The sequence below is a fragment of the Hyposmocoma kahamanoa genome, unplaced genomic scaffold, assembly GCF_003589595.1.
Source record: "Hyposmocoma kahamanoa isolate Upper Pololo Valley unplaced genomic scaffold, ASM358959v1 89, whole genome shotgun sequence".
NCBI lineage: Eukaryota > Metazoa > Arthropoda > Insecta > Lepidoptera > Cosmopterigidae > Hyposmocoma > Hyposmocoma kahamanoa.
The window spans coordinates 1,462,880-1,487,780 of record NW_020654520.1 but is presented as its reverse complement, the minus strand read 5'-3'; the positions used below and the strand labels follow the sequence as shown (position 1 = coordinate 1,487,780).

Below are 24,901 nucleotides of genomic sequence, written 5' to 3'. Positions count from 1 at the left end.
ATTTAAAAAAAACAGTAAAAGTTTTTCACTTGTCGTTCGGAAATTATCACTTTCATTTGTTTTATTTATTGTTACTCGATGTGCAGCCAGTCGGCTAATGCGAAAATATCGTCTTGGTCACCCATCGTCCCTCACGGTGGCTTAGCGCGCATACAAACCACCTTTAATCAAGGGTTCTTTGTTTAATGGTCGTCTAAAGCGAGAGCAGCGATGACTCGCACCCTTTTTTGGAGAGTTTCGCGAATCGAATGATGCGTTTATTGAGGGGATATTTTTTGCTCGTGATGTGCAGGAAATAGAATCATGTATAAAGTAGGCTGCAATGGTTTCAAATGCAGCAGGTGGATATTGTGATACGACAATAACATATAGGCACCTAATGAATTTACATTATAATTGGTTGGATGATACCTATATTGTCAAGCGGCGTACCTACATTGAGGTTAGGTAGGAATAACAATTTGAAAAGAAAAGAATGGAGCACATTTCATCAGAAAATTCAAATATTCGTTAAAATGTACAATCAACAGCACATCAAGCTATACACTTTTATTCGACTATCACCTCCAGGATTAGTGTTGGGTCATGGAAAAATGTCCATTTTGAAAAAATCATATTTTTCAGAAGAATAAACATTTTTACGGATTTTTTCCTTTATTTTTCCTTTCATTTTCCACATTTGACGTTAACACCTGTCAAAAGTTGAAGTTACTGAAAGAAAATGATGGAGCCATTAAAACGGTTTTTTTCACTGTCGTGAAATTATTTTAAATCTCGTTTTTTTTGCTAAGTGGCTTTTAAATATACAAGTTTATTTTATAATTCACGCTAAATAAAATTTCTAAACGTAAAACATAATTATGAGTCTTCAAAATTATATTTTTTCAATTTTTCCATTTTTTCCTCAATTTTTTCACTCTTTGAAATTTTTCGGAAAATTACACAACAGTAGGCTTGTTGTGTTGCCATCTGTATCTAGAGCTCGAAAAACAAAAGCTTTGTTTATTTCAAAGATTCTTTTTGATTAAATAGATTGATAGAAAAATGCAATTATGGTTCTAAAATTAAATATCATACATGACATTCTATAAAAAATAAATAGTCGTTAGATTTTTATGCACTTATATGATTTTCAAATATATCTACTTATTAAGAGAGTAGGAGGTCTGACGTATGGGTAGGTAATTCATCGATTAGCGGGCGTTGTTGATGACGACGGTCAATTCAATTTGATAAAGTGTCCAATGACTATTTGCACATGGCTAATCGACTAAGAGCATGCCATCGGTTACAAGGAACACAATTGGTAACTTTAATTGGAGTAAATGTTCTTCATTTATATAGAAAGTTGTACTATGAACCAGGTTTCGAAATTATGTAGATTCTTATAATTATTAATACAAAGATCGAACACTCAGAAAAAATTCCTTCGATCCGGTCGGATTCGAACCGACGCACGGCGACGTCTTCTTGCATACCGTGCCAGACGCTATACCAACTAAGCCACGGAACGAACCAACGGACCTCACGAATTTTTCCATCTATGAGAAATCTATGACAGATTTATCACCCAGTTAGTACCTTTACAGCTACCAGTCCTGGCGAGAAATGTCGCTATTCACTGTATTAATTAAATTTTTATTGAATTGATATTCAATTATTTTTTGTGAAATTACTCCACTAGTTTGTTATAATTATTAATACAAAGATCGAACACTCAGAAAAAAAAAACGTGGCTTAGTTGGTATAGCGTCTGCCACGGTATGCAAGAAGACGTCGGTTCGAATCCGACCGGATCGAAGGAATTTTTTCTGAGTGTTCGATCTTTGTATTAATAATTATAACAAACTAGTGGAGTAATTTCACAAAAAATAATTGAATATCAATTAAAAAAAAATTTAATTAATATGTAGATTCTTTCATAATTATCATGATAATTATCTGATGATTATCCATGATGATTCATAGTTTTGTGTCTGTCACTTTTTACGAAAATACTGAAAAAACTAAACACGAAGAAAAATCTTAGGGAAACGTTTCAGTTTGCGAATTTTTAACTTCAAAAAAAAGGAGGAGGTTCTCAATTCGTCTATACATGTATGTATGTTAACTCCGTTATTTGTGAACCGATATTGATAATTCTTGTTTTGTTGGAAAGAGGGTACCTCGGCAGTGGTCCCATTCAAATATACATATATCAATATTTTAAGGTTATTTTTATTAACTGATTGTCTCTCTGCTCAAGCCTCTGAGCTCTGCTCAATAGAATCCTTATTTTTGAATATGACATTTGTGACACAAAAATTCATAGAATTTAGAAAAAAACGACGTCATGCAATAGTTGTAAATAGTGATATTGTATTTATTGACATACATACGTGGCGCCAAAAGTAGGCAAGCTAGTGACGTGCTGTGTAATTCGATAGCGGGGCCATTAGTTAATCTCTCACCTATTTTCTTATCGACATCGTTGGTGCCTTTGCGTTAGTATAGAGTTTCTTAAATTATGAGTACATTGTGTCTATAAGACTTAAGTATATTGTGTTGATACCGGTTCTACTAATACGTTCATTTTGCTTGGGTTGGTTTTTTAAAATTTATTTTTTTTTACATAAAAAAACCATTTGAAAAATGTGTATGCTATACGTGTTCTATTTAATTCAGTTGAGATCAAAAAAATATATTTGGTATATGTACAGTACCTATTAAGTGCAGCAGCTTTCTTGTAAAATTTCGTGGTAAGTTTTATGGTTTTTTTTGCGAAAATTTTTAGGAATTGTATTTTTACACCGTGTATATCTCAATTTTACTGTATATTGTTTCCAAAGTGATTTATTGAACATTTGAGGTTGTATAGACTGTTAACAGTTATAGTATCACTCTAAGCTAACTGCCTCCGTAGCCGAACGGTTACCATGCCCGATTGCCACGCAGAGGTCCCAGGTTCGATTCCCGGGCCGGGAGAAATAGTTGTATGGCCTACAATTATTTCTCTAGTGAGTTTGGGTGTAATTTGTGGTTGTCTATGTGTGTGTCCATGGCACCCGCTACACAGGGTTTCCCTAGTGTGGGGCTATGTTGAGTGTGTTCGTTACTTATTTAAAAAAAAGAAAAAGTTTAAACCGCAAAGATTTGAAGAGCATTGCCACTGCGCACGTCACCCTGAGACATAAGTTGACAAGTCCATGTGCATGTAATTTCACCAGCACCCTTAGGTACCCTTCAAAACCGGAACGCAGTAATGCTCACATTACTGCTTGGCGGCAGAAATATATAAAGTGGCAGTACTTCCTTGGACGAACTCTATCACAAATAGCTCCACTGCTACTAAAATGAGTAAGTTGTGTGAAAGCAAAAATAAGTATTTCGTACCTTTGGTATAATAAAGACATATGTAATCATACGTCAAAAGCGTTTTTATCAAATGAAATTTTATAATTCTCTTATTCAAGCGTAAGAAAGTCGTTCATTTATTAATTCGTAGAATTTTTTAACCCTTTCTCCTGAAAAGTTCAACCAAGAGTGCGTTGTTAATCTAAAATATAATGTTTAATTAATTATTAACACAAATAGTTTATTTATATATCATAGTTCCTCGCCTGAAGCTTTGTGACGGTGCGACCTCCTTCATCCACTTTTTTATTACCTTCTTTACTGGTTCCTGGCCCCTTTTAAAATTTTGAATCGTTCTCGAATTTCTTTTCTTTCATTATTTTTACGTTGGTTCGTTCCATCATTACTCTCATTAAAATTCTCGAAGCAAGTGGACGTGCTTATGTATCATCATGTAAAATTCCAACTCCACTTAAACTGTTTTTAAAGCATTACGCATATAGGCCCTCTTGGGGTAAGTACCTGGACTTACGACTCTTTAACGCTAGTAGGGAGTGTTTTATGTTGCTTGCACCTTTTTTATTACAATATATTATTTTGTTACAGCCTTTCTTGTCCTCTTCTAATAAATTTATAAGGACTGAGCCTTCTTGTTTACAGGCTAGGCTACAGCCTTTTTTCTCTATTATACCTGCCACTTCCCTAATCCCATGATACAAGGTTTTTGAAACCTTGCAAACCCAAGAAAAAAGATCAGAAAGGACGTCACTTGCCCATTGGGAGAAAATAGCACTTTTACTCACTATTCCAAGGTGACAGCAAACAATACAACATACTTTACGTAACTACTCAAACATTTCTTATCGTCCTACTAGCCTTTGTAACTGCTCAAATAGAACGAGCCCTGTGCTATATTTAGGACTATGAACACTGCGAAATACGGCCTCAAGTGACAGTGGAGGAAGTAGGAGCCTCGCTTGTTATAATTTATGTGGAAGCTTGTTATTGGAGGTTTTCTTTCGCGAGTTGCAAAGGCTATTTTGGCGGCAAATTCTGATGGGTAATGATCTTGTTTCGAATCGCATCTTATCCAAACTTTGATACGAACCTTTTCTACGTGTGCGAGTACTTGCGCATCACACGTCTGTGCGTCACAAGCAAACCGCAGTGCAAGAACGACTTCTTGAATTTCAAATCTACGGTTGGCCGTCAATATTTATCGGACAGTTTTTTGCCATACAGTTTTTACGAGTCTCGCTTTCAAGTCTCGCCCACAATGTTTAGATGAATGTTTATGAAGTCACTGCTGAGCCAATCATGTCCTCGTTTTAGCCATAGAAGCTGATCTATCACGGCTGTTAATTTATCAATTCGTTTGAGTTGACAGGTTGTGTGTTTAAACTACCAACTATAGAGAACCAAACAACGGCAAAATGCCGCATCGTCGAAGTTAATATACTCGTATAAGTATAAAAAGCGTAAACAAGACGTCTTGCTAAATTCCTTTTATAAAATTTGAGGTCAAAAGCAAGACCTCATTTTTAGGACATATATAAACATGTGTACTGACTTTAAAATACTCTGTGTTAGCCTTTACTCGTCAGTCACGACCGACAGTTCAACTTATTTCGGCTTAGTGCGTCATTCATCGAGCCGAATTTGGGCTTTTCTTTTTGGATGTTGCTTGATTCATATTGTTGAATTTTGTTGAAGTCACGACATACCACATGTTTGTCATTTCTCACTACTTCCTTTCTACTTCTAAGCGGAAGCTTAACATTTACATAAGTAATTGCAATTTACAAGTAACAAAATGTTACATAACTTTTTGTCGAAAACGTTCGCGAACACAAAACGTCTGAAAAAATCGCCAACAATATCGACCAAATCGATTTTATGTTTAAAACATAACCTACATTTGAATCAACTAGAACAAATTACCACGAAAAAGAAGACTGGCGAAATTTCTAATCTGATAATCTGACAGTGCCACGAGCAAAGATTAAAATCACGCGCAAAGCATTTCTGCAACATTAACTTGCAAATCGAGTATGAAATCGAAAAATAGAATGGAACATGAAGACACATGTGCTCTTCGCAACGACGTGGTCGGAACATTATTCATGAAAGCATTATTGTGAAACCAATAAGACAGTGACGCACTAAGACAGCTGGTCGCTCTCGTCTTAGCACAAGTGGATGGCGCAGGCTGCAACAGAGAGATCAATCCATTATTTTAATCCATCATGCATAGGTTAGCTTACTTACACAAGTTATTTGTGTAAACGTAGTAGAGTTTGACATCTATATTTAGTGGTGGTAGAGATTTTCATGATTTTGTCTTGCTTTGTTAAAAGACTTTGAATAATAATGTTAAGACAATATAATAATTTATAAGTAGAAAAGGTTATAAGTAAAAAAATTTTTCGAGAGCCGTACCCTGGGGCATCGTGTCCAGAAGGCTGGCAACATTTCGCCTTTGAATTGCTGAACTTATTATTTGGCGGAAATGACTGTCAGCTTTGTGGTCACCGGAGGTTTCTACGAGGCGATCCGATAGCTCGTTCGCTAGAAATTTCGCCAGTGGCCCTCAGGGCTTCAACAGCAAAAGGCACAAAGCTGAGCAAGGTTGGCGTATTTGAGCCTTATTTATACAAAGATCTTGTTTCAATAATAATAATAAACTAGTGGAGTAACATTACGATATTCAATAAAACTAATATTGCAATTAATATAGCGACATCTCTTGTCAGCCCCTGATAACTGTAAAGGTGAGCTGAGTGAAGAAACTTTCTTAAGTTTCTCAAAGGTGGCGCTGATGGCAAAAAAGACGTTTAAATCCAATACAAAGATCTGCAACAAGCACATAGAAAAATGTATAAGATTTGCTGACTCAGTCTGTAGCTCAGTTGGTAAGAGCGGTGGTTTCGGTGTGGTAATCGACGCTGGTTCGAATCCAGTCAGATTTTTCTTTATATGGGTCTTTGTACATAATAATAACAAAGTTTTCTTGCCTATCAACAAAAGTTAACTAGGCAGGAAAGACCTTAAGACAAGTGGTGAAATTACAGGCACATGGGACTTGTCAACTTATGTCTCAGAGTGACGTGCGCATTGGCATGCACGACTTGCTCGTCCCGTCACTTAGGGTCCACTGAAAATCAGCGTCACAGCCTTGTCCCGGCGGTGACATTAGCTGAGTGGATCCTATTACATACGCCACAGCCGCACACATAACATCTTCTTAGTACAGCAATAGTGTTGACCAGCTTTGTGGTCGCATAATTATTTATTGCCAAGATTTTATTTTTAATTAATTTTATTTAGTTTTCTTTTTTGTTATTCATTTTCTGTTTGTTTTAATTTACTTTGTTTTAGTTTTAATTTAGTTCCGTTTTATTTTAATTTTTTTTTTACTTTTAATTGTTTACTGTTTATTATTGTGTTGTGGTGTTATGTAATAAATGTATTCTATTCTATTCTATTCTATTCTAGTATTATAAAAAAAGTAAGAAGCTACGTCAATAACATTGTTTTCTTGCGTTTTGCGTTTGCGTAACAGTTGCGTTTTGTCTGAGAGGCACTGCCCCTGTCACCCTGAAACATAAGTCGACAAGTCCCATGTGCCTGTAATTTCACCAGCACCCTTACCCTTCCAACCCTAACAAAGTAATGTTCACATTACTGCTTGGCGGCAGAAATAGATAAGGTGGCAGTATTTCCCTGGACGATCTTTTTCACAAGGAGCTTGCTTGCTTGTGAAATAGATCGTCCAGGGAAGTACTACTGTGAAAAGATGAAGAAGGAGAAAGGGTCGTGGCTAGCATCGACGCGCATCTGCTGCAATAATGGATGGCCGTCTCAGGGCGCGAAAATTCAAAATGGTCCCGCGCGCAGTGTCTATTTACTCACAACATATTGTATAACAGTTTTTATCCATTTTGTTAGGTAGGCTTTTCATGGACCCTCGGCGTTCGTTACACGGACACCTTAGGGATTCCTGGACCACAAGTTAAGAAACTCTGGTTTAAATAATTGACTGTATAGCATTCAGGAATTACGTCATCTTAATACAATTGTACCATAGAAGTAACGGTACAATCGACACCTTTGGACAAATATCTGTTAAAAACTTCAAGATAGTATCGATACTTCCGTCTCGTCACTAGAAAGTATGAGCCAATTCAAATAGGCAACAGAAACATTTCCGATTAAATATTCTAATTTTAGAAGCAGTATCAAAAAAAACTATTGCCGATGATGCCGACCGTACATAAGTGTACCTGTTGCTATTTTTACATCTCAATGATAGGTATTCCTGAGTATTTCGTGTTAAATCATAAACATGCTGTTTGGGTACCGATAGATTGAATACGTTACTTTGGAATTTTTCCTTGTAAATTCTGCGTTCGTGTTTTTTGTAGATTTTTACGCATACGTGATATAGAGTGGCCATCGTATTAGTAGGCCATCGTCGCTCCTAATTGTAAATTATCAGGGAGCTCATGGATACACTAGATGGTGTTTCGGCAGTTTAAATGTGTTGATATTCTCTATTAGGTACGAAGTATTACACAAGTATGCAAATCTATTTCTGCCGCCAAGCAAAGGGGCAAGGGTACTGGAGAAATTACAGGCACATAGGACTTGTAAACTTATATCTCAGGGTGACGGGCGCAGTGGCAATGCTCCTCAGATCTATGAGATTTAAAACTCTGCAAATGCTACGGACAGGCGTGGCACTTACCACCAGGCGTAAGACTTGTTTGTCTGAGCACTTGGTATCATAAAAAAAAAAGATTGAAAAGACTCGAAATGTCAAAGAATCTTCGAAATTTACGGAATCGAGATCCCCGGGATGAATTCCCTAATTTCGACTTATTAGGGTTTTGCAGTTGTCGTCACACGTCGAAAGTGAAACTACTTTTTTCAGGCAAGTCTGCAGTCTGCGAGAATGTCATGGATAAACCTACACATTCAATGAAGTTTGACAAACCCCAGGTCCTTGCAAAAGAAGTCCGTTATCTACCCAGGATGCTGGGATAGGTCATTGAAATTTAAAAACATCCTAATTTCAACAGGGAAGATGGTTTCTCCGTACCACCAGTTTGGGATCCAGGATTTCCTCTGATGAAGAATCCCAAACAGACATAGGACTGCAGTACTGATTAATATGTTTCAAATTATTTTATTTCCATTATACATTAATAATAAATTTAAGTTAATAAAAATTCATATTGTTAAAATAAAATAATGTGTAAAATTAAAAATAAGGTATTTAATTAATAACTTTTGTAACTATAGTGAAAACATGAGGTGGTTTGCATCAATATTAGACATAAATGGTTGATTGACTGTACCACCTCAGTCAACCGTGATCATGGGACCTGTAAAGGGCCCGAAACGTCGGTTTGTTTGAAAAAACAAATATACGCGATTTAAATCCGGAAAAATAGTTTCATTTCCTATGTGTAAAGCAGAAGCCTAAGAACACGACATGAAATTTGTTTTTTCAAACAAACCACCTTATCGGAATCTTTACAGGTCCCATAGTTACACTTGAGATGTTTAAATACAATTCAATCCAAATTTATTACTCCATATAAAGTTTAAATATATACCTAGGCCCTTATTAAATGATATCCTGTGATAGCAGTGAAGGGCAGAAGGCCCTTATTTAATAAATAAAAACAATCTCTAAAACAAATAAACAATCTCAAAAACTTAAACTAGCTCTTAATTAATAATTCTCATAGCATTTAACTGTATATTAATATTTATATTATATTTGTATAATAATCTTAAATAGATTATGCATATCATTTAATATTTATCTTCGAAAAATTCTTTGAGATTGTAGTAGGATTTTTGTACTAGAAAGTTTTTTATTGTTCATTAAATATTTGAATTTTAACGTTTAACTTGGTTTAGTATTTAATTATATTTTTTATTATCATGGAAGGAGGGCTAGATATAAATAGAGATATAAATAGTTGTGAGAAAGGAATTTTTAATTTTATTTTTGGTGATACGTTAAAAAAAGTTTCTAAAGTATATTGTTAGTTATTTAGGTAAATGTACACTATGTTATAATTATTAGAATCATACATAGTTTCAACACAATAGATGCGTTGTAAAGTGGCAATCTAGGCCACATCCCTTGTAGCGTGCCACTCCAATTAGTGCACCAGTTGTAATTCAACCTATTAACAGCGTGACGTCATCATTTTAGCCTAAGATGTAATTACTAGATAAATTAGATAATATTCTACAACTCATGTTTTAGTTGTAATTATATTGTTTCACTTAAAAATAATCACGAAAACAAAAAAGATAATTATTAATGTAACATTATAATAATTCATCAAAGTAAATAAGACTACAGTTTTACAGCTGCGGAAATTCAATAAAAAAACTGTTTGTGTGTGTGTGGACCATTTTCAATAGGAAAATGTTACGATCTAAGTCTACGCTTGATTTTAGTTCCGTGCTTTTTTGGTATAGCGGTTCCAGCGGTTCCGGAGACTTTTAGCAGCGATGCAAATGCGCGATTGCATCGCTACACTTGGGATATATACTTATAGGCGTTTACATCGATGCAATCGCCTATAATCGCCTAGAGATCGCTAATCGTGGCGTTTTGTTACGTTTGTTGTTCTTTAAAATTTTGGTTCGTGATTTTGTTGTAGAGCGTAAACGAGTTCAAACAGAGTTTTAAATTTTGAATTTCACCAGCACCCTTAGCCTTCTACACCGGAACGCAGTAATGCTCACATCACTGCTTGGCGGCAAAAACAGGCAAGGTGGCAATACTTCCCTGGATGAACGCTTTCACAAGGCGCTCTACTGCTACAAAATTTGTATGACCTGACTATTTAATGACCTGATGAACACATGAACAGGTGGATGTGAACAGTGCAAGACAGACAGTGGACGTTGTATGCTGAAATAACGACGATGAAAGGCTAAATTATTATAGGATTATTAATTCTATGAGCACGCAACGTCTGTAGGCGGTAATTATCCTACCAAATATAATTCAAAGTCGACTGCTTATTTTATGAATGACATGCACCTCCTCGATCATTGTATGCTAATACGCTTCGTGCTCCTAACTCGCCTGCGCCTGCCGCGGCGAGCGAGATATGGCAATAATGGAGTTTTGCATAAGCAAATCTGATATGAGCTTCATTTCCTTTGATTTTTATCAAACACTGTTCATGTTAAGTGTCCCTACATACTGACCCGAGAGATAGGGTTTTACAGGCTCGACGGCAAGACCAGGGTACAACGGGCGTTAGGGCCAAGACCTCCGCCAGGATACGCTTTGCGCGTCTCTGGCGGACCCGGACTTGGGTATGGACTCGCTGGGGTTTGTGGTTAGCTGCAGAGACGGACATGTTTGTCTGCCCCGGGTGCATGTGTCCGGGGCGTGTGTCTCGTGAGCAGCCAACGCGTCTTAGAAGCGATCTAGTTGAGGGCCTGTATGCGAGGACACGCGCGGGGCACGTGAGTTGCCCTGTAAGTTGGAAGCTATGTCGCAGGACACTGCGAAGGGCATCTCCGGAAAGGATAAGCTAGATATCCTCCGGTCCCTCCAGGCACTTAGATTATTGGGAACTGGAGAGACGTCGTTTTTCGGCGTCAGGAAGTGAGCTTGCCTTACAGCTCCGCCACCAACGAGGACATTTGGTAGTCGACTTATAGTCTGCGGCTCAGCGGTGGCAACCGTCAAATACTCAGAGCGCGACGGGAAGTGAGCGTGTCTACAGCTCCAGTACCTATCTGGAAAATAGGGACGGTACTGTACGTGCACCCAGAGCGACCCACCTAAGGTACTAGACTTTCGGGAACCGGCTGAAGTCTGTGTATACGCGCTGATCTGTGGTCAGGGTCTGATTGAATAGGTCCCTGTACGGGCTTGCTCACACAGGTTTGAAAGGGTTGTAACCCTAACTAGCCGTGAACCCGCTCACAAAATTTATTAAAGAAGTAAAGTTTAAAGAAAGGAGTAAGACTGTAACAATAAAAAGGTATATATAGAAAAACAGGTACAACAATATAAAACACTCCCTAACTTAATGAATAAGTACACTTACCCCAAAAGGGCCGAGAAACTGAATTACAGAAATAGAAACAGAAATAGATACATGAAGGCTGTAGACTTATAAAATGTTAAACATGATTAGCTTATTAACGCTCCGACTCTTGTCGCGGTCGAGCTGGGAGTGACCGTGGTACGAAAACGAAATGAGAATGAGAAAGAGAAGGAAGATGGAACAATTCAAATTTAAATACATGTAAAATAAAAAATGATAGGATACAAGCGGAGAGAGGCCATACAAACAGGTGAGATGACGGTGAAAGGAGGTCACACCGTCACAGGTTAAAGAGCCCTTCCCATATTCCCAAGAGGTTGATAGGGAGAGTCATTAATAACAAAACTTGTGTAGAAAAAAAAAAATTTATTGATGAGATGAGGAATTGTTAATTGTAAGTCTATGTAATTTTGTAAGTAGCAAGGTAAACAAAATACAATCACATATATGTACGTCAAAAGCCATCAAAGTTGACGTTTTGAACTGTTCTTATCGCTACAGGTATAGAGTTGAAATCTTAAGCGTGAAACTTGATGTCCTCTTGACCTTATACCATTGTTTAGCAGCTTTCCTTTTTACAATTGTTTTTTTTTTCACTATACAAAGAACATAAGCACCTTAATTTAGTAATAATGTGAAATTAAATTTAGATTTTTAGGTTTTCGTGGTTATTCACTAAATGGTTATCACTAATTACTGTATGATTTTTTTTTATTTTCTCTATATTTGGGAACGGTTACACTCCCCATGATAGCATAAATATTTCGACTTCAGTTTCGCGTGAGGATACAGAGAGTGGCTTGTCGGAAAAAGGAGAGTGACAACGGTAACGCCACAAGTTATCGACAGCGAAAGAGGATAGATAATTGTCTGTTCATAAAGCCAGTCGACCCTATGAGGCGTGTAAATTTAATCTTTAAAAAATATATAATTTATACAGAAAGACGGTATTTTCATTAGCTGCCTAAATATTTAATAAATTACAAGACATAAAATAACTAAATAGTGTTAATAATGTAAAAAGAAATTCTCTAAGTAAAATAAGCATGTGGTAAATTTTAATTTCCATCTTTTTGATTAAATTCTAATACACGGCTAAAAAGTTGTTGAAAAACCAAATAGTTGGTATAGGGTCTGGCACGGTATACTAGACGACGTTGGTTCGAATCCGGTTGGATCGAAGGAATTTTTGCTGAATGTTCGATCTTTGTATTAATAATTATAAATTCTAATCGTTTATGCCATTACATGAATAGTTTGGTGATTAAGAAAACCCTGTCATTAACGGTTTAATTTTCCGATTATTATTATTAAGTATATTTTGTTAAATTATTGAGTTTGTATGCTTAATCCTTCACCGGATGCAATGAAAAGTTTAGGTACTTTTCTGTTGTTACCGTCAACTTCGATACGACCTGCTTCCACAAAAAAAAGTTATGTATTACAAGACTTTTTGAGATTTGTACTTTGTTTTCGGCGCTTTACTGTGGTGGAAAATACCATCATGTGAGTGGTATTTTGGCGTTTTGCTACGGTGGTATTTACTACCATAGTCCAATTATGAAATAGCGACGTAGATCTTTTATATCTTCTTTTACTAATAACAATAACACCGTATTATTATAAGCTTGTTGTGTCCCAGTTTTGGGCAAAGGAACGTTTTAGTTTTTGGCGCTTTACTATGGTGGAAAATACAACCATGTGTGTGGTATTTAATCTTTTATATCTTCTTTTACTAATAACAATAACACCGTATTATTATAAGCTTGTTCTGTCCCACCCTTGGGCAAAGGTCTCCTCTCCTCTTTTTCCACTGGTCCCGGTCTTTGGCTGCATCAAAAGGAGTCCAGGTGTCCTAAGTCAAAGTCAAAGTCAAAGATTATTTATTCCATAGGTAAAATAAATTTACACTTGAAAACGTCACATTTAAGCTACTGCTCGTTCACTACGCTGACCTCCCTGAGAAGAACGAGCAAGAAACTCTAGGGATTGCTCTTTTCAAATAAACTTAAATGCTATGGAATACACTTTGAATCAAATTTGTGTGGATTCTGGAGCCATGTCGTCTTTCCATACATCTTTATCTAACACGTAGTCTTCAATTTTGTAATATGATTTTTCGATCAAAATATTTTTAATGTAGTTTTTAAACTTAGGAAATGATAAACTTAATATATGCTCCGGAATCTTATTGTAAAAACGTATACAGTTCCCCATAAAAGAGTTGTTTACCTTGGTTAAACGAAATCGTGGTACCATGAGTTTGGACTTAGCTCTAAGGTTAATATTATGGATATCTTCTTTCTTATTGAAATTATGTAAATTTTTACGGGCATATAAAATATTTGAGTAAATGTACTGTGATGCCACAGTCATGATACCAGTCTCCTTAAACTTTTCTCTGAGAGATACCCGAGAGCCTAGACGGTACACAGAACGAATCGCTCGTTTTTGCAATACAAATATGGTTTGAATATCTGCCGCTTTACCCCACATGAGAATCCCGTAGGACATTATACTATGGAAGTAACTAAAGTAAACTAGTCTAGCAGTACTAACATCGGTAAGCTCACGTATTCTGCGGACTGCGTATGCAGCGGAGCTTAATCTGCTGGCCAGGGACGATATATGTGGAAACCACTGAAGTTTACTATCTAAGGTCACTCCCAAGAAGACTGCTTTATTAACAAGGTCTAACTTTTCTCCGTTTATTTCTATGCTTGGACTAGTCGATTTTACGTTAGGTAATTCAAATTTAACACATTTTGTCTTCTTGGCATTAAGCAATAAATTGTTAGCATTAAACCAATAAACTACCTTAGAGAGGGTATCATTAATACGGTCATAGTTAATGTCATGTCTGTCTGTTTTAAAAATCAAGGATGTGTCATCAGCAAACAACACTATTTCGCAATGGTCCTTAACAAAGAATGGCAGATCATTAATATAAATCAGAAATAAGAAAGGTCCAAGTATTGAGCCCTGCGGAACACCCATTTTTACTGGAGAACCCAAAGAAGTCACTCCATTTACGTCTACTTTCTGAATTCTACCGTTGAGATATGACGAGACAAGTTTCGACGCCTTGCCATTTACACCGTAATGTTCCAGCTTCCTAATAAGAGTATTATGATCAACGCAATCAAATGCCTTTGAGAGGTCACAGAAAACACCAATAGCGTTCTGGGACCTTTCCCAAGCATCAAAGATGTGTTTTAGTAACGCTACCCCCGCATCGCTAGTCGATCTACCACTAGTAAACCCGTATTGTTCACTATGAAAAATATGATTCCTACCGAAATAGGACAGTAATTGAGTTAGCATAACCTTTTCGAATATTTTACTTAAAGCTGGTAAAATTGAAATAGGCCTATAGTTGCTAGGATCAACTTTCCTACCGCTTTTGAATAAGGGAATAACCTTGCTGTATTTCATTAAATCGGGATAAACACCTTCGTCAACGCACCTATTGAAAGCTACAGCTAACTGTGGGGAAATGAGATTAATAACTGAGTCTATAACTTTAGTTGATATGCCCCAGAGATCTTCAGTTTTTTTAACATGTATCGACTTAAAAGCTTTTATGATGTCTTGTGGATTAACATGACGAAAATTAAATAAACTGCCACAAACGTTAACATTTTCCTTTAGGAGATCAATAGCAAGTGAAGGGGAGGAATTTAATGATTTTGTAGTATTCACAGCAATTTCCGAAAAGAACGATTCAAAAGCTTGGGCTACTTTATCTTTAGATTTTATAAGTTTGCTGTCTAATTCTAAAACTATATCTCTATCGTGTAGTTTAACCCTGCCTGACTCTTTATTTATTATGCTCCAAGTAGTTTTAGATTTATTTATCGATTGTCTAATTTTGTCGCTGTGAAACTTAACCTTAGCAGCTACACAAACTTTTTTAAATATTTTCGAATAAATTCTAATATATTCTATGAAACTGGAATTAGTATTATAGGTTTTCATAGCATATAGCTCATACAAACGAGACCTACTCTTATGAATACCTACTGTTGCCCAGTCGTTGAATTTAGTCTCTCTATGGAAAGTTAATGTTTTCGATTTAAATATATTGTCAAATTCATTTTTAATTAAACCAAATATCGTGTTATATAAAGTATTTGGATCCTCCGGTATATGGGATAGGGAATTTAAACTATTGCCGATATTATTTTGAAACCTAATTATTCGTTCTGTGGTAATCGGTCTGCAGAGAAATTGGTCTACCTTCTTGCTCATTTTACAATTAAAAGAAGCCAATTGGCCACTATGGTCGGATCTTAAGCAATTTATTATTGATTTAGACACTGCGTCTGTGTTACAAAAGATATTATCAATACAAGTAGAAGAGGAGGCAGTAATGCGAGTTGGTTCTAAAAAAAGATTAATCAAGTTAAAACTTTGAAATAAATTAATGAGTCTTACAGAAGTAGAACAGTTTTCCAACAGGTTTACATTGAAATCTCCACATATTACTACGTTTTTTTTGGTTGGAAAAATTCGCTTTAAACTGTCTTCCATAATTAATTCAAACTCGTTAAAATTAGCAGATGGGGGCCTGTATACACATAAGACGACAAACTGATCCAATTCCACACATGAAATCTCAATAGTTCGTTCAGTAGAAAGATTTGTGATATCCTTACGCTCTTTAAATTTTAAGTTACGCTTAGTAATAATCATGGATCCGCCTCTACTTAAGCTCTTTCTTATGAACGAACTGACTATTACATAATTTTCTATATTGTTAATGGCTTCGTAATCTTTCAGCCAGTGTTCTGTAACACAAAACACGTCAACGGAAATATCGTGCAAAAAAAGACTTATTTCTAATGTTTTGCCAGAAAAGCCTTGAATATTTTGATGTACTACATGGAAACGATTAGACTTTTCTGTTGTCGTGTTTTTCAGTTTAAATTATGGTTAGTAAAAAGTATACTGTTGCTACTTAAAGTAGGAGCATTGTCGTGGGACTGTGTTATATCTTCTATAACAGCGTCCTTAATATTAAAAGATAGCAAACTAGCTATATGTCTTAGATACCTTATTGTTCATCAATACGTTTTTAAACAATCGCATAATTCTTACCAAATTGTGTATAGTCGTCTAGGGCAGAGTTAATGGCCTATTTGGTTAGTCAATATTAGAGCAGGATATTACTTTAGGGTGCACTGTGATTCCCCCATAGGCCATAAATCAAAAAAAATCATTGGCTTATCCCGGTTAGATCAACTCACTAAGTTAGTAACTAGTTAACAAGCTTCCAAAAACTATAAATATCAATGTAATTAGGTCACGTTATCATTCACTTTTGTGCATCGGAAGTGAGCGCATCGCGAGACTAATTATCACCACGTGTGAGTCATCGAAACTTAATCACTTTGTTTTTGAGTGTCACTATTCCAAATCAAGTGTTTACGTGTTGTGAAAGCATGGAGATCCAAGAGCATGGTATGTACTTTTATTATCAATTTTTTTTAATTTTTTTTATGCATATTTTTTTTTTATATAATTTTTTTATTGAAGGCAGTTTTTTGGTGAAAATTTTTGGCATAACTTAATTTCCTTTAGACCTACAACTTTTGGCTGCGCTGAGCTGCACCTGAGGTATATGGTTTTTGAATAAGGAGTATGTCCTTATTAAGAGCTATAAGTTTCATTTGCATCTTGCTGCCTCTTCTTGGCTTAAAGGGGTGTCAAAGTATGCATGTCCATAGTATTGAATTTTTAATTTTTTTTTAAGTTCAGCTTTCATATTGTTTTAGGTACATTTTTCAAATGTTCTGTATCGAGGATGACAATTTTTGATATTTGGCACTCTAAAGTGGGTAATCCAAATGAAAAAATGCAACACGTCCTGAGCACTTTGACCGAAACATCATCCCTTTCTGACGACATCGAAAATATTGATTTAGAGACTTTAAGCCTTAAAATTAAGAATATTTGTAAACGAATTTCCCACTACTGGGCAAAGTCGAATCGTACTAGATCTAAATTCTTAGAAAAATATTCAGATTGGCTGCATGTCGTTGAAAATATTGATGTACAGCGAACTGAGTTACGTGTATCTCAGAGCTTTGACGAAGTTAAACCATCAACTTCTTCATCGCATGGCCGTCCGAGAATTAACTTTGACGACACCAGTAAACGTACAAAAAGGAGAAGATTGGCTAGTTTGTCTAACCAAGACCCTTCTCTTGTACAGTCATTGCTCAATGCGTCCGATAGCTTGTCTTGTCCTGAAATCGATTCTAGCGAAGTTTTATCGCTCATTGTTGAAGCTCAGTTAACTCGACATCAATATATATTAGTAAAGAAATTTATAGACAATAAGTTTTCAAAAACCATTTTCCCATCTTACCAAAGTGTCGTGGAATCTAAAAAACACTGTTATCCTTCAGATATTACTGTTACAGAATCATCCGCCGAAGTCGAACTTCAAAGTTTATTAGATCATACTGCCAATCGGATTCTCAAGTCTCAAAAAGATGTTTTGGATAGTGTACCTAATGAGTCTCTAGATAAGATATCTTTGATAGGGAAATGGGGTTTCGATGGCAGTACAGGGCATTCAGAATATAAACAGTGTTTTTCTGACTCCACTCTTGAAGACAGTAGCCTGTTTGTTACTTCGTATGTGCCACTTCAGCTTGTTTTGACAACAGATAACAAAGAAAATTCAGTAGTTTTGTGGAAAAATCCTCGTCCTTCATCAACTCGATACTGTCGTCCTATACGCCTCCGATATTTGAAGGAATCGACTGCAGTGTCAGTTGAGGAAGAAGCTCATTTTAAAGATAAAATAAGGAACTTGCAGCCTACTGTTTTCAAGGAAGAAGATCGCGAATATCGCATTACTCATTGTTTGCAACTTACTATGGTAGATGGTAAAGTGTGTAATGCACTTAGTGGTGTTTCTTCATCAAAATGTTTTATTTGCAACGCCTTGCCCAGTGAAATGAACAAAATTGACGAATGTTTAAATAAGGAAGTCGATGAGAGTAAATATGAATTTGGTTTATCACCTCTTCACGCGTTAATACGTTTTTTTGAATATTTTGTTCATGTCGCGTACAAGTTAGATGTTAGGAAATGGCAAGCTAGGTCCGCTAATGACAAAATGCTTGTTGCTGCAAAAAAATCATATGTTCAGACTCATAAAAGTGGCGGAAGCGGAACATCAAACGATGGTAATACAGCCAGGCGGTTTTTCTCGAATTCAGAAATTTCCGCTGAAATTACTGGGATCAAGAAGGATCTCCTAGATCGTTGCTGGATCATCCTTCAATGTTTAAATTCGGGATATAATATTAATAAGACGAACTTCGAAGAGTTCGCTTTAGAGACGGCTCGGCAGTTAGTTGCCGAGTATCCGTGGTATAACATGCCTGCTTCCGTTCACAAAGTTCTAATTTATGGTGCTAATGTTATAGATTACGGTTTGTTGTCAATCGGAGAGTTGTCTGAAGAAGCAGCTGAAGCGACTAACAAATATATCAAGTCTTTTAGAAAAAATCATACGCGTAAAATGAGTCGCATTGTGACCAACACAGATTTAGTAAATAGGCTGCTTCTTCATTCAGATCCCTTCATAACAGGTCTACGAAAGTTACCTGTTAAAAAAAAAGGTGTACTGTCAAAAGCTGTATTAGACTTGTTATGTATTTAAAGTTAATATTGTTGAGATTTAATGTATTTTGGTATAATTTGTGTTTTGTTTGTATTTTGTAAAATGAACTTTTTTATGTATTTTTATTGTTTTAATTTATTCATTTGTGGTTATTGTTAATACAAATAATCATTATTTACACAGTTTTACCATTAAAAGTCGCAGTATAAAATGTTTTAGATACATCGTCTAAAAACAAAATTACTGCGAGACATTTTTACACCTAAATATTGTCAAATATTTTTTAAAATGTATAATTTTATTAATTTACGTTTACCTAATCATATTTTAACGTAATAAAATAAAAAAATAATAATAATTTCGGAGTTACGTATTTATGACCGCCTTAGTATGGAGCGTGAATCACCGTGGGGTGGTGGCGGCGAATGTAATAAAAATGAGCTTCGTTAATTTACTGGCGATACAATTGTTTTTCATGTTTTTTTTAGATGTTGGACATAGATGTATCGAAAGACATTATGGCTGTAGGTTCCACACAAATTTGATTCAAAATGTATATATACATTCAAGTTTATTTGAAAAGAGCGACCCCTAGACCTTCTTGCTCGTTCTTCTCAGGAAGTCCAATAACTTTAAAAATGACGTTTGCAAGTGTAAATTTATTTTACGAATGGAATAAATTACTTTTTGACTGTGTAATTCGAGTCTGTAATGTTCTTACCGTAGGCTTTAAATACAGTCTATACCTAATGTGACCGTTATTTTTTTCCCGCAGAGCAGGACGCCTGTAAATATATTATTGTTTTACTAATAAAACACACGTTTTATGATTAAAAAAAGAACTAAAAATCGAAAGTTTTCAAAAACAACTGATCTTGTGTAGTTTGGTGGGCTGGCTTTATATATTTTTCGTTTTCGCGCCACTTTTATTTTATATTTATTGTCACGTGTGTCTTATTTTGTCAAAGTGGGACATTTTTAAGTATTTTGGGGACAGCGGGCCACGAAGCTTAAAAACGGGACTGTCCCTCCCAATGCGGGACGTATGTTCACGTTATCTATACCTGACAGCGTCGTGTGTCCATAAGAAAATTCTCATGGGCTTAGAATGTTTTTTTTTACCAACTTTGTAGTAAATATTGAACAGTTCCAGAGTTTTTCTATATCGGCTTATTTTTTAAGAAATCAAGCAACGAGATGAACAAGTCGTGCATCTGTTGTTAAGCGAAATCTATAAAATATCCGTCCTTGTCTCTATCTAATGCCAAATATGCCAAATTACAGTTGATCAATAAAGCATATACTTGTATTTCTACTAAACAGATATTACGAATCAGTGTCGAGTATAGTCGTGGAGTGTTTATGCAAACTGCTGATAAATCGAATTCATTCGTCGTAAATCTGAACGACTTGATAATAAGCTATTCCGGTATATCGTAGTGATATCCTTTAGTCTTGCTTGTCCCAATCTATGCCCCCACGGCCACATACTATTGTTGATATACAAAGGGAATTGAACCTTTTGGCATAGGTTCCGTCCGCCATTTTGTAAATCTTTTCAATTATATGATTTTTTAAACGTATTATGCCTTAAATCGATATAATGCTTTGTGACGAAAAAACATGACGTTATTGGTTTCTAAGATACCTGTAAAAGTTACGTTTACTTAGAAATCTGTTCGATAATAATAATGTAGACATTTAGGCAGATTGAAAAGAATAAATTAGGTACGTCAAAAGACACAAGGGACAGGCGTGATGCCAACATAAAGCGAATAAATAAGATACATATTATCTGTTCATTTGTAAGAAAAGGCAAATTTAGTTTTTAAAATACTTTTACGAAATTGTTGGTATAGTAACATTTGAAGAAGGTTGGTTTACAATCCTAAACGAAAAAGAAACAGATATTAAGTACAGACTACCATAAACATCTCACAATTTTTACTTTAGGTTTTTCCTATGTGGGTGGGTTACAGATACATAAGTAGCTTTATGTATTGCTCGCAATCATTAAATGCAATTATAATCAACAACGTGACATAAAATGATAATATTTATGTAATTTATAAAGAGATCGAGAGAGGAGAGGTCCTAACCTTAGCAAGTCAGTAAAGAAAAGATATTATAAAAATTATGTGCGGGAGATAAAACTCGAATCGGCACACGTTTATCTTGGCAGTTCGCACTGATAAATTCTATAATTTATAATTTTTTGCTTTGCGTATATTTCTTTAAATCATTTTGTATGATATTATACAGTGTATGTATGTACAACACAGAAGCATGATAATGAATACAATACCTTCGTAGGGTAGTGTAAGTAGTGTGGACGATAAATGCTTTATTAAAATGTTTTTCGGTTGATACCTGCTTTAATCTTTATAAGTATACAACAATTATTGCCAGTGAGTTTATAATTTAGATGGATTTTATTACGTAATAATTACACAACCTTTCCGTACTACTGTGATCCTAATTTTGAGTTTGATAAGTGTGTTTGTTCTAAGGATACAGAAAAATGGACCAGCGGCAGCGGCAGCGGTCACATCTATGCGCCACCGGCTGTGCCGCCAGCACACAGTGGGCTCAAAATCGGCTTTCATAGGCTTAGGGACTTTTATTTTAAAGTGTCTTTTTTTTGCTGGAAATAGATTCGGTTCTGTATTACTATGGAGCTGATATGAAAAATCATTATATCTCTGGAACCGCAAGGAAACCCGTAAGTACTATCCTTACAGACGGTTATAGTAGACTAATTATTTGCGATTTTTTGACACACTTCATGTAAAGGTAAACACTGCGAATTTTTTTTAAAAAAACATCGAAAAAAAAAATTTCGGTGACAAGTTTTAATACGAATGATAACAAATTTGCATTTTTAAAATGTACATACATACCGTCATGCCTGTCTCCCATAGGGGTAGGCAAAGCTTTGAGTGACACAAGGTTACTAAAGTCACGTAGGGCAAATGTTTGGGTTAGGATTCTATAATCAATAAAACCGATTTTTGTATTAGTGCACCAAATAAAAATAATAAATAATTTATTCAGTACAACAACAACAAGTACCAAAAGATTCACGCATGTTCTTTACGTCTATGCATAGGGTGCATACAATTCTTTAGCAGATAAGTTTAGATAAAAAGCAAATTAGAACTTAGCACTGAACAAGAATTATACACCTAGTTAATTATAACCATACAAAACCTTTCTTTCTCTCTTAGATCATCATTTAAAATAAATGGTTGGAATAAACATGTATTTCGAATGAAATTTTAACGAGAACTCGTCAAAATACCGTGTATTAATTAACTATTGAGCCTAAATAAGTGATATTTCAGAGTATGGATACGGTCACGAATTATAATTATACTGCTGAGAATTAGTTCTAAATACAAGATTTTCAATAGAGTTAGATTTTGCCAGAGCATTTTTTGGAACTCCCTAATGAGCCGCAGATAATTAACATACAATTGCAAATCACTTCAGTAATTTTAATGGTCAAAAAGCAGCAATAAATAGATGGATAGACTTGATAGTTATTCTCAAGAGCGAAAACACTGCATTTAATCACGAAGTGCTACTCGGGGCAATGGCAACTCGACTAGGCTTTTGGCAAAGATTCACACGAGCTGCTGAACAGAGATGGAAGAAATCACACCGAAACAGTGAAACGTTTAGAAAGCAGTACGAGAATTGGCTTCAGGCAAATGTTGATTGGCCAAGCTGCGTGCAAACAAATTTGCTCAATCAAGGTACAAGACTAGAGGAGTCAATAGAAGATATCATCTCTCCAAAACCTTCGACGTCATAGTAATTTAGCACGATTATAAAAAAATCCCGAAAACCCTTCGAAGATCTGGGAAACAAACAGTAGAAGAGAAGATAGACGAACACAAAAATTAAGATCCAAATGAATTGGCCTACTCAGCTGCAGCACTTTTGAAAAAACAAGGCAATGAGGATATTGCATCCACTATCGAACATATACTGAAGAATTCAGAATCAGCTACAAAAATAAATGAAATGCTTAAGAAACCAGGTCATAACATTTACACCGGAAAAGGCTCCAGGTTTGCTTCTTTCATTAAAGCTAACTAAGTGGCAATACATCACGTTAAGGGAGACAGCCATTCGAGAGTGTGCTAAGAATATTTATCCGTCTTACTACAAAGAGCAACAAGCCAAGCTGCAGTGCTATCCTCTGAAGCAATCGGTGACTATGTCCGATTCATCTGCTAAAATTAAAATTAAAATCTTCAAGCATTACTGGATATTACACTGAAAAGGATCCTTGAATGTCTTCATAGCAATGTACAAGATAAGCATTCGATGCTAATATTAAAGTGGGGATTCGATGAAGCAGTGGTCATCAATCACAAAAGGCAAATGGATGATGAAATTAAGGTTCTTATCCCTACAAAGTGTAACAATAATATGGCAAGTCATCATCTGATGATGACGATGATTGATGCTAAAGTCTGTACATATCTATCTGAAGCTGGACAAATGCATTTTGCTACTTGTGCTTGGCTAAACCTACGGAAATGAACCGATTAGACACTGTTATATCTAAGACCGTGTCAACTGGCGTATTAATTTGATGGAATGCCTTTTACACATCGCATACCGACTCGATTTCAAGAAGTGGGCTGCGAGAGGAGACGAGCGCAAGGAAATGTTGGAGGCAAGGATAAAAGAATCCAAGATATGTTTAAAGATAAGCTCAATCTTTTAATCGACGTGGTAGTAGTAGTAAAACAAGGTGCAGGAACAACTAATGACGGAAACACAGTAAGAAGATTCTTCGAGTATCCCGATAGAACCGCAGCAATTGGTGCGTACATTTGCTATAATTGTAGAAGCTATAACATCTGGGGAGGTAATTGATATTACTAAATTTAAAGACTGTGCTTACAAAACAGCAGAGAAGTACGTGGAGTTATACGATTGGTATCACATGTCGTCGACCGTCCATAAATTGCTCTTACATCGAGCAGATATCATCGCCAATGCATTAATTCCAATTGGGACCCTCTCAGGAGAAGCCTCAGAAGCCCGCAACAAAGAATTTAGAAGGTTTAGGGAATACTCATTCGAGAAAAAGGAGCAGGCAAGCTTCGAACGAGGATATTCTCGATATGCTTGTACTTTCTTCCGACCCTCTCATCAGTGCAAGTAGATCAAAATTAGTGACCAAAAAACGGCACAATTTCTTCCCCGAAACTTTATAATTAATTAAGTTTCAGGAAAATCAATCAGAATTTTTGGATGTATCCAATCTGGGTCCGTATTCTGAACTAGAATCTGAAGAGAGTGATGCAGAAAATTAATTTGCATAATGTTATGTATTATATACGTATTAAACACGAGGTATTAAAAGGATACTGTATTGTATTTATTCATAATCATTTAAGTAAAGTTTATTTATTGTAATTTTTTGTTGAAAAAAATCATTTCACCATGTTGACGACTTTGTCGATGGAGGCATTTGACATTGAATTCGTATTTAAACGTATGTATAAACGTATATATACATATGTATTTAAACATTTTAAACCAATGTAATTTGATTAATTGTGTCTATTCATTGTTGATATTATTATTATTTAGTTATTTTTTTCTAATAATATATTTTTAAGTAACTACATCTTAATATTGTGCATTTGTTATCTATCGCATTAAAACTTGTCGTCACCGAAATATTTTTTAATATCTAATAATTAGTACTATAACCATCTGTAAGGATATTACGGTTTTCAGAGATATAATGATTTTTCATATCAATTCCACAAAATTTTTTTGAAAAATGAAAAAATAATAT

General features: G+C 35.5%; 1 protein-coding gene across 1 annotated transcript in view; it reads right to left on the bottom strand.

Moving 5' to 3' along the window:
• LOC113236152 (protein trapped in endoderm-1) overlaps window positions 1-24,901 on the bottom strand; it is a 63,073-nt gene that overhangs the window by 37,119 nt on the left and 1,053 nt on the right. The window lies entirely within an intron of this gene.